The sequence below is a fragment of the Akebia trifoliata genome, unplaced genomic scaffold, assembly GCF_017979445.1.
Source record: "Akebia trifoliata isolate Shusen 1 unplaced genomic scaffold, ASM1797944v1 Contig00051, whole genome shotgun sequence".
Taxonomy (NCBI): Eukaryota; Viridiplantae; Streptophyta; class Magnoliopsida; order Ranunculales; family Lardizabalaceae; genus Akebia; species Akebia trifoliata.
Genome location: NW_028236808.1, coordinates 11,127 through 25,389, shown reverse-complemented (window position 1 = coordinate 25,389; position 14,263 = coordinate 11,127). Strand labels below are relative to the sequence as shown.

Below are 14,263 nucleotides of genomic sequence, written 5' to 3'. Positions count from 1 at the left end.
TAAGCCCACTCAACTCAACCCAAATCCATTATTCTCAACTTTTCACCATAATTATTCACTTATCCATAATTACACACAAACCCAATACTATATCTACCGAATCCATTACCCAAGCCCAACCTAACATCACAACCAATCAACATGATCATCAAGGTGGGATACATGTCACCACCTCAACTCACCTCCCTCATCAAACTACCTACACCCCCATTACCTTTTCTATAAAAAAATCACATCAATCTATATCCTCCCCCACTATGTGAAAATACCCAAATGTCGACAGCCCAAAACCATCGAATTATAGATCAATTCAACAGTCCCGACCGTTGACCTGGATCATCAAATTGGGCCTGGTCGAAAAAAAATTCGACAACTAAAAACCATAGAAATTTTATAAATTCGACGATTTTGGACTGTTAAAATCATATATTCTATGGCTATAAGCCGTCGAATAACATATTTTCGACGAAATAAGACCGTCGATTTAATTTAAAAACCAATCAGAATGTGCCCAAATGCTAGCTTTTGTCTTCAACCTATACTTGCGAAAAAAAATCACACATTCATATCAACATCAACATTCACATCCCATCCACATCGACATTCACATCCCATCCACACCAATTTGCATTCAATTTATAGTATCAAAGAATAATAAGATTTTAAAAAAAAAAAAAAATTTACTTATATAAGTCAAAGTTATAAATTAAAATTTTAATATCACATGTTGGAAGAATTCCTAAGATTTTGTTCACACACATCAATGTAATGAAGTCTAAAAAAAAAATCCCACTTTCAATCGGAAACGGATCAAGTTCCTTGAACGGTTCCCACGACATCCTAAACCTTCTTTGTGACCAGCTATCTTTCTAATAACCATGATGGTGCAAGAGAAATCGAGGAATTCCTGCCCAGCTACCTCAAGCTGATCTGGCATGGCACTCGTTCTGTGAAGAAGTGATAGATACCATCATTAAGCCCTTGTAATACGTGGAGATAAACCCATCTGTTTGTCTTTTGACCTGTACAAAGGTGTATGTTGAATCATTTCAACTAATCCTTGGCAGATAAATAAGCAAATTTTATCAAGCGAAATTGTGCAATGCAACACTACCTGGTTAGCTATCATGCCAGCAGACATCCTATTGCCCTCATCTGGGCATTTTGAGCAACGCAATCTATACCAGAAATTATAGCTAGATTCCTTTTCTGCTTGCGACTCTGGGGGGCTTTCGACATTTGATGTTGACATTAAACTGGACACCGGGGGACACTCGAAAGTGCAAAAGCATGTGGGGCATGACAATCGCAAAGGCTCACAGCCACGATATCTGCAATTTCAGTACGTCAAAGGCACCCATCAATCCTTCAACTTCTCTAACCGAAAATCAGCCAAACGTGCCGGGCTTGTACCCTGAATGGAAGCACATAGACGTGATACCACAGGATGAATCTACATGAATAAACCAATTATTTATTTATAATTATATTGTTAAACGTAAAGGGAATTCATAAATGCGAGTCATAAATTGCTATATGATTGCAAAAGACAATACCTGCTCACAGCAAATAATATAAGGGTCCTTTTTTTTGTAATGTGGGTCCTTTTTTTAATCTTGTGATCATGATTTTTTCACACATTTCACTGGTCCAGATTGTAGACCATGATTTTTCTTTTTCTTCTCTTAAGGGATCAAATTTAAAGGTGAAATGGCCCAGCAAAGATAAAAATGGGAAGATTATAGATAATTTAGACCTACCTCTCCTAGGCATTGGTGAATATTTGAGATGCCCCGTACACTTCCTTAGACCCATTTGGCCAATGAATGCATGAGGCCCATCTCTTGGTTGATCTCTACACACCAAAAGTCAACTTGATTGGTCAGATTTGAGCACTCAAGAATAATTAAAATACATAACTTGAGTGGTTGGCCCCCGCACAGAAGATTTGCTGTATATTGGAGCTTGTGGAAGGAGAGGGATGGATGTGTCTTTCAGAGGAAGGAAAACTTATCTTTATAAGCTCTTTCTTGAGTTTAGTGGAATCTTCTTCGAGGATTTCTTAAATGTGTGTTCAAAGAGGGGAGAGGGTGTTATGCTAGTCGGCAAGGGTTGAGGTTTGGCTTTTGACTTCTTATTTTTTTTTTTTTTGTTTTTTTTTTTTTTGATAGGCCGGTCTTCTCAACCACCTGACTTTGCATTCCTCTTTCTGTTCTTTGCAATTGATAAATTTTACTTATCAGAAAAGAGAAAAGCGGTTGCTCCCACGCCCTTTCTCTGCTTCTGCATTGCATGTTCCACTATGCTGTTGGTAATCCATTCCGACAGTCTACTCAATTGAATATTTTTAAATGAAAAATGAGACATGCTCAACAGATAGAGACGAGAGAAAAAAAACAGAGAGACAAATGATAGGTAGGTAACTTACGTGATAATTTAAAAGAATGGCTCCAATATGTGAACAAAATGTTGTTCTGGACAGCCTTGGAAGAACTTCACCAATTTGTGAACTGCTTCCTTCTTCGGTAATGCTTGTTCTACTTTCTTGCTGTCATTATCATGTGCCAAGCAAACTGCAATAGAATCTAATGCAATCACTGACCACAGCTCATCATCTAGTAACTTCAAGTACACATCCAGCCCACCATGGGCCCTTAGTTGCTCCCTCGAATGACGGGATGCATGGACCATATCGCAGAGTAGAGGTAAAGCGTATTGTTTCAAGGGTGAATCTGACATGATGAAATGCATCAAGTGTGGAATAATCCCGTTTTCAGCAGCTTGCTCGTCTCCTTTTGTTCATCTTGCATAGGTTGAAGAGTGCATTGAGAACCTTCACAACAATAGAATTTATTTAGTCAGACAACATCCTAAAATGGGTGGGTCATTGACACAAACTTTTCTCTGCTTAAGTCAAAACAACCTCTCAAAAATGAAGTGATGATATTGCATATGCCTTTATCCACCTTGGCATCTTAGCCAAACTTCTTTTATATTATAGTCTCTCATTCCAATTCAACATTCATAATTCAATTAAATAGGTCATGAGTTGGATTCCACGCCAAAAATAACTCAATGGCACAATAAGCTTCAAACAAATAGCTTTCACATCAATATTCAAAGAGTTCAGAGAGAAACTAGCATATCAGATTAAACAAGAAAAGGTAACAAATGTATACACCAAATGTGAGGTGATAACACTTTTCAAGTGATTATGCAGATGCTAGCTCGAACAAAAGTTTGCAAATGTATCGATTAAAAACAAACAACTAAAAAACAAGAAAAAATGGTCATAAACCAAAATTAGCATTTGTATGGAAAAGAACAATAAATGCCAATGGTATGTTTCAGGATAGCTTACCTATTTCCAATAAGTTAGGTTTTTCAAAATATTTTAACTTTATATATTAAAAAAGGGAAATGTTCAGCAACAAACATTTTGGCAAACATTTTTCAAAACATGGGTTAGAGGTTTTGGAATGGGCTGATTTTTGGTGAGGATGATCTCTACGGTGAGGAGATCATCATCACCAAAAATCAGCACATTCCAAAACTTCTAACCCCATCAAAAATGGTTTACAAAAAATGGACAGTCCATGATTTTTCAACTTGTAAACTGGGGCTAGAAGTTTTGGAATGGGCTGATTTTTGGGGAGGATGATCTCCTCACCGTAGAGATCATCTCCACCAAAAATCAGCCCATTCCAAAACCTCTAACCCATGTTTTGAAAAATGTTTTGCCAAAATGTTTGTTGCTGAACGGGACCCATTAAAAAAATAGCTTTGAAATGCACACATACAAACAAAAACTGGAAATGTTACAGGTAGTGTATTTATTCCCTGATGATTTTTGGGCTAGGAACAAAACGCAAATCAAGAAGACTCACTTCATGATGTATTTGAGATAAAAGAGCCCCTTCTTGGAGTTCGAGGTTTGGGATCAAATGTTTGATTGCATCTGCTCGCTGAAGATTTTCTAGATAATTTGGGTCGGTCAACAGATGATTGATACACTTCAACAGCTGTAAGAAAACAGAAGCAACAACATCATATGATGGAGTCAGAATCATATTGAGACACTGAACCTTTATAATACCGAGTGAATTTCCATACAAACCTTCAAAAGAATAGGAGGTTCAACCCTACGGAACATCTGAAAAAGACAACTAAGCAAACTTTGGGTACACATGAAATATTTGACAGTTGTGTCTGCTTGGGCAAATTCAAGCAAAAGTTCTGCCACCTTTCCAAGATAATCCCTAGCCATATCAGCGTTGAATGTTGATACCATATGGGAAAGTAACCCGGAAGATGTCGCACTTCCTGGTCTAGCATTTAGGACACCCAAACCAGATAGCACACCCGAAGCTGTCTGAGATGCAACACCAGATGTTGAAGCAGCTCTCTCAAGAGATATCGGTGGTCCCATCTTCTTATTTGCTATCTTATGCGAAATTCTACGCATAGAGTCAAGATTTCAAATTTTCTTTTCCACATCCCAAAACCTCTGCAAAAGCATGAATGATTGGTTTAGCAACATTCTATCAAATGAATATATGATGTGGCAACAAAAAGCCCACCTGATTTTAAAGGATAATTTCTCTTTTATACAACACCTTGAACAACCAAGGAATAGCATATAAGAAAAATGATCCAAAAAAGAAAGAACATTTCTTTTCTTGATAGGCGAACAGAATTTATTAGAAGAAAAAGAGAATGTCCAAAAGGGAGGATGAGATATCCAGCCCAAAAACAGAAAAACAACAAAAAATATCCTACGAAAAGCACAAGCCCAACACAGCTTACTCCAGATTACATACCCTATCCCATCTTACAAGATAGTCATCAAAAAACACTCCTCTAAACACCTTAAAAAGGAAGAGCATTTCTAAAAAACTCATCAAGAATATTATGTTAGCAGAATATTGATAGTACCATGGTTAGACTTAGATCTGAAGGGAGTTATCCTCGTCCCAACAACAGGTTAAGATTTTAAGGTCAGAACGTATCATGTCATTCAATGTTTTAATTGCACGATATGTATCTGAGATGGTTTTCCATCATGAAGGGAAGCAATGCTTCAATCTTTCAAGGGAAATAAAATATAAACAAAAAATTGCATAAAAACCATAAATAAAATTTAAAAATGAACGAACCATATAAATAAAAAGCAAACAGGAAAATTAGCAATCTTATATTTCATGATTTAACTCGATGATAGACAATTATGAGCCAACACCTGATATAAGTAGACATCATCAGCAGTAAACAGTTAAAGAATAAATGTATAATCTATACTACGTATCAAGCAAACTCACCAAGTTGGCTCATTGTCCAGATTTCGCCTATACTATCAACTCACGAATATATATATATATAGATGGTGCTCAAACTTTTGATTTAAGACATTGTTGATGATGATAAAACTGATGCTCTCAAACCACAGTTTTCTCTCTACACATTTGACACACTATATATTCATCTTCACTCCACACTATGCCACCTCACCCTCTTAACTGGACTCTTCTATAAAATACCATCCCATGTCTTCTCTAAGGTGGGTTCTCCCAAGTCCCAATGATAACATGACATCCCTGACAAGTTATTTCTGTTTAACTGAAAAAAAAATAAACGTGCCTAAATTTACTCTTTATAATTTACTTATCAAAAAAAAATTACTTGTTATAATTTGATCTAAATTTTCATTTTAAACATGGTTGTGGAGGGTAGGATGGGAAAAGAAAAAGATAAAGAAAACAACTGCCCATTTTACAGTGTAGAGTCAAGGCTTAAGCATCAACGTGCCTAGAGGCTTACGTATCAACCCGTTGAGGCAAAAACGTCACATATTTCAGTCGAGATTTGAGCCTCAAGACACAACCCATTTGTCTCACCTCAATTCATTGCAAAGGCACCTCAAGGGATGCTTTTTAAACAATAGCTTCAATAGCATCTTATCAGCAAAGTGATGAAGTTAAAATGTATAAATTTGAAGTTGAATCTATATATATATATATATATATATATATATATATATATATATATATATATATATATATATATATATATATAGCTTTGTATTAACATTTTTGTAACAACACTACAAAGTGGCCAGAGAAGAGAGACACAAAACTGATCACCTGCAAATTCTGCCATCAAGAAATCTAGTTCACCATTTATTTTCCTTTTTGCAGATGCATGTAGCAGAGGCAGTATACTTTCATGCCTCTCCAATCCAGAGAGGTGGCGCACATAGTCAAGATGACCAGAGAAATGATGAGAAGGAGGTTCCTTGTCTAACAAGCTAAGAAGAGGTCGAACTTGATCTTGCTGAGAAACTAGTGTATTAGGGAATCCATTTGATGCAAGTTCCATTTGTTTTGGAGGCTTATCAGTAGATATCCTATTATTAGCAGAACAGCTTCTGCTAGAGAAGGATCGGGCTTGGAAGTAGTTGCCTCTTCATTGATGGAAGAATTCCGGATGTTATCCAGACTTGCGGGTTCAGGCAAATTAGAAGCTACTGAAGTTTCTATTACAGCATGACTTGATGCAAGTTCCATTTGTTTTGGAGGCTTATCAGTAGATATCCAATTATTAGCAGAATTAATGACTCGTTGCTGTCTGAGAACATCAGCTTCTGCTAGAGAAGGATCGGGCTTGGAAGTAGTTGCCTCTTCATTGATGGAAGAATTCTGGATGTTATCCAGACTTGCTAGTTCTGGCAATTTAGAAGCTACTGAAGTTTCTATTACAGCATGACTTGACAACTGACACGTATCATTATCTGACCTCTGGGAGTGGGAAGATGAAGTACGTGATGGTTACAATGTTCCAACAGACAAGGGGTGGTCAATGCCCCCATGTCTAACCTTAAGCAGATCAGTTTGACCTGAACCGTAAAGTAATGTTGTTTCACCCTGTATTGTAATAGGATAACTAGAATCTAGTGGGCCAGATCGTGGCCGTGGAGCAGAACCATCTGTTCCACCACCACTAGATATAGAGGCTAGTCGAGTTGCCTCAGTCAAGCTGTGAAGCGTGTTGATGAGCCTAATAAGTATTCCATTCTTTGCGGCAATGCGACAGAAATCATTTCTTGGTGTTGAACGTTGTAGCATAAATACCTGCCACATACCATCAATGGCAAGATGAACCATTTCCCTGGAGAATAAGCTCAGAGTTATACAGAGGACAAAGGAAATAAATGAAATTCTGCTACTGCACATCCCTATTATTGTGCATCAAGAGGAAATAAAGAAATAATTATGGCATCCTCACACCTGACTTACTTGTGCCATACACGTGCAAATGCAAAATGTATAACTCGAGACCTACCATTGGTCCAATAACTCCCATCAAAGACAATCATATTTTGAAGGCAATCCCAATCATACAATAAACAGACAATCAAGAAAAGGTCTATAAAGCCTAAAGGATACGACCTTTCAATGCATCTCTTCCCAAAGAAGGAAACCTTCTAAGAAAATTTGAACGTCAGGACCCGGATCGCCAGTATGTGCTACATGCAAATCATAGCATCATCATCTTGGAGATCAGGCGTATCAACTTTCCAAGTATTTTTCAACATAAAATTGCACATAATATGGTATGATTGCAGTACAAACCTGTATTTTGCATAATCAGCCTCTAGAAAATTAACCAAAACAGGTATTCCCCAGCAAGCAATAAAAATTTGCAGTGTCAAGGAGCTGGACAGAAGAAGAAGCTACCATAATTTCCAACATAGCTAATTTATGGAGACACAAGCTACAAGACCAGGAAATACATAGGGAAAAAAAAATATTAACCTCAACTGACAAAGTTGTTGCAAGAAACAAGCTGCTTGCATACGAACGTCATGGGGACGATCAGGTACCGCAAAACTCATCACAAGAGGAATCTGTAATTAATTTACAACGAAAACTTTTATAAGCATGTTCCAATTCCAAAATGCACTGAAGAAAAAGAAAAAAGAAAAGTCCAGTTACTGAGGATGAGGTGGATGAGGATAACCACACATCTGAATGACCTCCTCAAAAGTCCAAACCCACGAGCACAGTGCACAGGGTGAATAGGTAAAGGTAGGGTCCTATCAAGAAGATCTTATCTAAAAATGGATCTAATTTTAGATCTTATGTGGCCTTCACGTTCTTTTGGAATCTCAAAAGAGTTCTTAAAAATATAAAAAGTTTAGATGTTTTGGATCAACTGATCAAATGAATCCATTTTTGTCAATAGCCATCCAACTCCAACAAAGCAATGCCATATGTAGGAAAAGATGAAGTTCCACTATATGAACCTCCTGATCCAACAAAACCTAAGTGATGGATGGTGTACTTACCAGGCCTACAAGACAAGCATTTTCCTGGAAATCTTTGTTATCTTTGATTATCTGATTTATAATTTGGAGAACTGAACATATAACCTGAAACAGAAAAAGTCATACCACCATGTTTGGTTCTTCAGAATTTTTTAATTGCAATAAGAGCTTGGCTTTGAAGTCATGAAATGGAACTCAAATCAATCCCCAAACCAAACTCAAGAACTCCAAATCCGTCAATCTTTCTATTACAATCTCTCCAAAACCTCTCCCAAAACTCATCAAATGCACTCTCTATTCCATTAAATTTCCAATCAAGTAACCTATGTTGCCATATAGTACAATCCATTTATCAAATAACCTTTCAACCTAAGAATATCATATATCAACTGTATGGATTCATATAGTACAGATCCATCCAACCTAAATTATTCTAAAACAATATAAATTACAAGAGAAAGGGAGTTCAAAAGAAATCCTAAAATAATCAAATTTTTATATAATGGATCTCTATTCTAGTTTAACACAAAGAGAGCTCCTACGAATTCCATATTAACACAGTTCAAAAATGGTCTAAACCTATTATAATCTACTCATAAAAGATCAAAATCCTATTATCACAATCATTTGACCTAAAGGGAATCTTTATCATCGAGGAAAAACAAGGAAGAAATATAAATAGATCGAAGATGAAGAAATTGATACTCAAAACCATTACTAATCAAGATAGATCTATCAGATTTGAGAAAACAACAAGATTTACCATAGATAATGACTACTCACAAGATCAAAGACCCACGATTTCTCTAGGATCCATCCATGGTGTTAGGGTTTGTGCTCTCTCTCTCTCTCAGAGGTGGAAAATAGAATGATAGATCTCTCTTTGAACAATTTTTAAATTAGGAAAAATTTAAACCCTAAAAAGATGAATGTCTCTAAAACTACACCTAGTATACCACACTAATTGACAAAGGGAGAGTGGGAGAGGTGTGTGAAAGAGTGGGCGAGAGAATGGAATAAATTTTAATTTCAGATTCTTGAGATTCATGCATGATGAATTGATAAAGAAGTAAGTGGTACTTCTTAATAGTAGATCTAATATATATAAATATAATCGGGGTGGGGTATATCAAAACCATCCCCTCCCCAAAATCGAATCGGTTTTTCATTTCTACTACCATACCGCATCGAAACCGTTTAAAAGTGGGAAAAATCGACCCTATAGGGACGGCGTGGGGCAGGGCACCGGCGGGGTCGAATCGATTTTTCATTTCTACTCCCATACTACCCCAAAACTATTTAAAAGTGGGAAAAATCAACCCTATAGGGGCAGGTCAGGGCGGGGCAAATTAAAGCAATAATAACAAAAAAGAATGGCACGTTTCAATGATTAAGTGAGACAATAAAAGGAAAACCATAAAAAAAACAGCAATGATATGCAACAATGATCCAGCATTTGTTGTTAAAAATTTAATGTGGAGAGTATGTATATGTTTTAAACCTTGTCTTTTTGGGCCACATGACTTTGCCAATAGCCTCTTTTTTCTATTTTGAGCAAATTTTCATGATTCAACATTTCCTCAAGGGGAAAAAATTTCATCATTTGCCCAGCCCATTTTCACATGAACATGCCTCAACTGAAACACACCCTAATGATAGAGCATGTAGAGAAAACCAAAATACTGCAAAGAGTGTTAAATGAGAAAGATATTAGATTGCATGATAAGGCAAAAGGAGTAAAGTGGACCATGGTTTGTTGTTTCAGAGAAGACTTACCAAATGCAGCAAAGATGAAGATTAAGTTGATAATCAATACAATCCATGCAATTACTCCATGCCTGAAATGAAAAGTCATTTTCCCAACAATAAATAAATATATATAAAAAAATCAATGATAAAAAAATGAGAAAGAAGAGGATTGGATACATGCCAATTTTTAATTTGGTCGATCGATCGAAAGGCATTTTTTGTACTCTATCCGTTGAAGGAATCCCTTTGAAGTTTTCTTGATTCTGATTTCAATCAAAAACTTGTGGCCTCGTTGTATTGAGGCAAAAGTTCATACATTTCTTGCATGGTCCTTTCTTCTTAAAAATTTAATGTGGAGGGTATGTATATGCTTTAAACCTTGTTTTTTGGACACATGGGCCACGTGACTTGGCCAATAGCCTCTTTTTTCTACTTTGAGCAAATTTTCATGATTCAACATTTTTCCACAAGGAAAAAAATTCCATCATTTGCCCAGCCCATTTTCAAAGAACAACTTCACTGACAATTTGCAACAATTGAATCTAAGATCTCAAATACAACGTGAAAATCAAATGCTTATAACTATCCCAAAAATTACATAAATATAATGGTCACGAATCACCAATCAAGGGGATTCATATGCATAGGTCCATCAAGGGGTAGATAAAAAATTAAGAGACCCACAAAAAAATTAAAATAAGAATGCCACATGATATTTTTAAAGGGAGTTGTTTAAATCTCAAATAATGTGTAAAACTCAAAAATACCTGGTGTGTACATAAAATACTCCAAAGTGATGATTGGAACTGGTTCAAATTGGAATTGGAGTTGAAATAATGGATGGCATATTTGCTCAAGTAGTGCATTCCAAACAAAATATTATGAATCCAACAAACATGAGTAATGTAATAAATAAATCAATATTATGATTAAAAGAGACCCACAAAAAAACTAAAATAAGAATGCCACATGATATTTTTAAAGGGAGTTGTTTAAATCTCAAATAATGTGTAAAACTCAAAAATACCTGGTGTGTACATAAAATACTCCAAAGTGATGATTGGAACTGGTTCAAATTGGAATTGGAGTTGAAATAATGGATGGCATATTTGCTCAAGTAGTGCATTCCAAACAAAATATTATGAATCCAACAAACATGAGTAATGTAATAAATAAATCAATATTATGATTAAAAATTAGCAAATATGAGGATAGGACATCTCAACTATTGTTTGATGAAAAGTCAAACATTCACTACCAATTTGTAACTAAATTCAACAAACCAAATTATTGATCTTTTCAAATAAATCACTAAATACTAACCTTGATCATTAATCACTAATCACTAATCAAAATTATCCATTGAACATTTACCAATAACTAGTAACTACTAACATTTAACTAATAATCATCGACCAACCACTGATTTATCAAAAACAAATCATTAACCTTTTAAACCTAAATCCTAAAAATTCCAAACCTAAATCCTAAAAACATAAATCCCAAACCCCCCAACCCCTAAACCCTCATAAACTACTAAATGTTAACCACTCATCACTAATCATTAATCACTTAATATTAACAACTAAAAATGGAAAAAATCATTAAATGCAAGCAATGAAGCTAAAATCATTAACCAACCATTGTTCCTCACTAGTCACTAACAATATATAAACAATTAATTGTTACTTACAACCAATTTACATCGAACCTTTAGTCAAACCATTAGCTAATAATTACATAATGCGTATTTGAGGCGTTTTGGGTTCTTGAGGCGAGGCATTATATAATATATATATAATAAAATTATAATAGATTTAGAAAATATATAAAAACAAGTAAACTACCTTTAAGCATCAAATAAAATTAAACATTAAAAATGTAGGATGTATCATCAGTCATAGAGTATCAAACATCAAATAAATAACTACTCTAGTCCTAGGAATAGAGTTTAGACCCTATTATAAACTAGAGAAGAATTAAAACAAAACAAAAATAGGTAGAATAGAACAAAAAAACAAAAGAATCAAACACAAAAACAAGAGAAAAATATGAGTTTTTGAAAAGAAAAAAAATAGGTAAAAAGTTCAAGAATATACATAGAAAAATCACATACCTCAAAACCTTAGAAAATCCTGATTTCTTGGTTCTATTTGATCACAATCTTTGTAAGAAAGTTTTAGTAACCGATGGATTCGAATTCGATGAATATTGGAGCCTCTAATAAGAAATTTTGGTGTAGGGAGATTTTAGGGTTTTAAAGAGAGATTTTGAGAGATCTCTTGATAATCTAAGTTTAGAAGACAAAAAACTCTTCTATTTAGTAAGGTTATGTAAATAAGAGACATTGGGGAGGTATTTGTGCAAAATAAAAAAAAATGAATTTTTTGACCCACGATTTTGGGTTATGTTGAACATATTGAAGCGTAAGCCTTATTGCATATTGAGGCGTGAGGCGTGAGGCATGAGGCGTAAGCCTTACTAATGTTTGATGAGGCTTTAAGCCTCAAGGCACGAAGGCTATGCTTCGCCTCAAGACGTACACCTCATGCCTCAAAACCAGTGTTAATCTAAGGTACACTGATTTTTCCCGAGCTTGAACTCATGAACATTGGATAAAAGGTAGATCACCATAGTAGTTCATGTTACATTTAATAGTTATTAATGGGATATGGTTGTAAGCTAGGAGTCTTTTCTTTTTCCTAGGGATAGCATAATTTATCTACGACTCCTAGCAACTAACTATGAAAACAATGAGAAAATATCGATCTACAAAAATGAAAGCATAAGAAGTCATTAAAGATTGATAATTGGTCACTACTTCCAGTACTTGCAACAATTTCTGGGAGTGAATCCAAGAATTACAAGGGTATAGCATGCACTTCTAGGAAATTTCTGCAAAAGGACCAGTGAGACGTGTTCATAAGCACTTGGATGATCTAATGGCCCAAGTTAGTCAAGTTAGGAAGGAGAACAACCAGATTCTTACAAGCTTGAACATCACCACTCAAAGAACTAGAAGTACTCATGTCGAACCAAGGAAGAAAGCGAGGGACAGATGAAACCCAAAGAGAAACACAGATACAACTGCAGTGAGAAGCATTTCCACTAAAGTAGAATACACCTGCACATTAACAGGCAACCATGTAAAACTGATTCAGTTGACTCAATTAAGTCAAAGATAGACGTCAACAATTTAAATTGAGTGAAGTATGATGTGAATCATCAAGTAAATCTGCTGCCTTCATTAGTTTAAGGAAACATCATCAGACGTTAATTATGTATGAACATCCAAATGCCAATCAACAATGCATGTCTTACCTTCACGATGTTATCTGTATACTTCATTACCATTGATACAGCAATACCATTGACATAAAACACCATTTCGAATATGAAAGTAGTATAACAAGCCAAAATATGGGTTTTTGATGTACACAATGTCCAAAAAGATGAGGGCTCTTAATGTGAAATACCTGAGTGCATGATGGCGAATCATACAAGTTGTAATTAAGGAGTACCCATGAAAGAAACCTCTGAACATTGAAATGAGTAAACTCATAAAAAAATGATAATAAGCATTTATAAGCAATTGAAATAATTATAATTTAATTATTTGAAGCAAACTGAACTTGTAAATTGGGATGATAATAATGATGATGATGATCTGAAGCAAATTAAATTTATGGGCCATCCATTCACATAAATCCAAATATCAAACTCTTATCCCAAAAGCTAAGGTTTGAGTAAATGATGAGATCAGGTTGGTCACGCACGCACACACACAAACAGAGGGGGAGAGAGTAGGATGGAAAAGAAGAAGTGGGTGACGCAGCTGTTTATTAGTTCACTTTTATCCATTTTTAATTGTTTTGGATTTGATTGAATACCCTCCCCTAAATAAAATTATGTGGTAGAAAGGGAACCAAAAAAAAAAGCTGACTCTTTGGTTCGTTTCGTAAAAACTAAAGTAAAAGTAAAGAATCATGATTCATGGAAAGACAAACAGGATAAAGGGATCGGTTTGAACAACAATTAGTTAGTTAGTTCATCTCTCAAAAAAAAAAAAAAAACTAAAAAGAGTGCTCGATGTGTCAGACTGGCTAATTTCAGTTGAACAGGCTGGTTGAGTACAATTAATAAGAATGGCTACCATGTCCAAAAATTGCCACTCTCGACAGTTTACTTCCT

At 35.3% G+C, this 14,263-nt stretch overlaps 1 pseudogene across 1 annotated transcript; it reads right to left on the bottom strand.

Annotated features, from left to right (window-relative positions):
* Nucleotides 1–709: 709 nt before the first annotated feature.
* On the bottom strand, nt 710–8,605 carry LOC147382075 (MAP3K epsilon protein kinase 1-like; annotated as a pseudogene). The gene is made up of 10 exons (XR_015174144.1): nt 8,537–8,605; nt 8,345–8,428; nt 7,812–7,903; nt 7,629–7,712; nt 6,141–7,164; nt 4,118–4,507; nt 3,888–4,022; nt 2,429–2,833; nt 1,115–1,453; nt 710–1,022 (listed from the first exon to the last, which is right to left on the bottom strand). The product of XR_015174144.1 is annotated as an MAP3K epsilon protein kinase 1-like (transcript).
* Between the last annotated feature and the right edge of the window lie 5,658 nt (nt 8,606–14,263).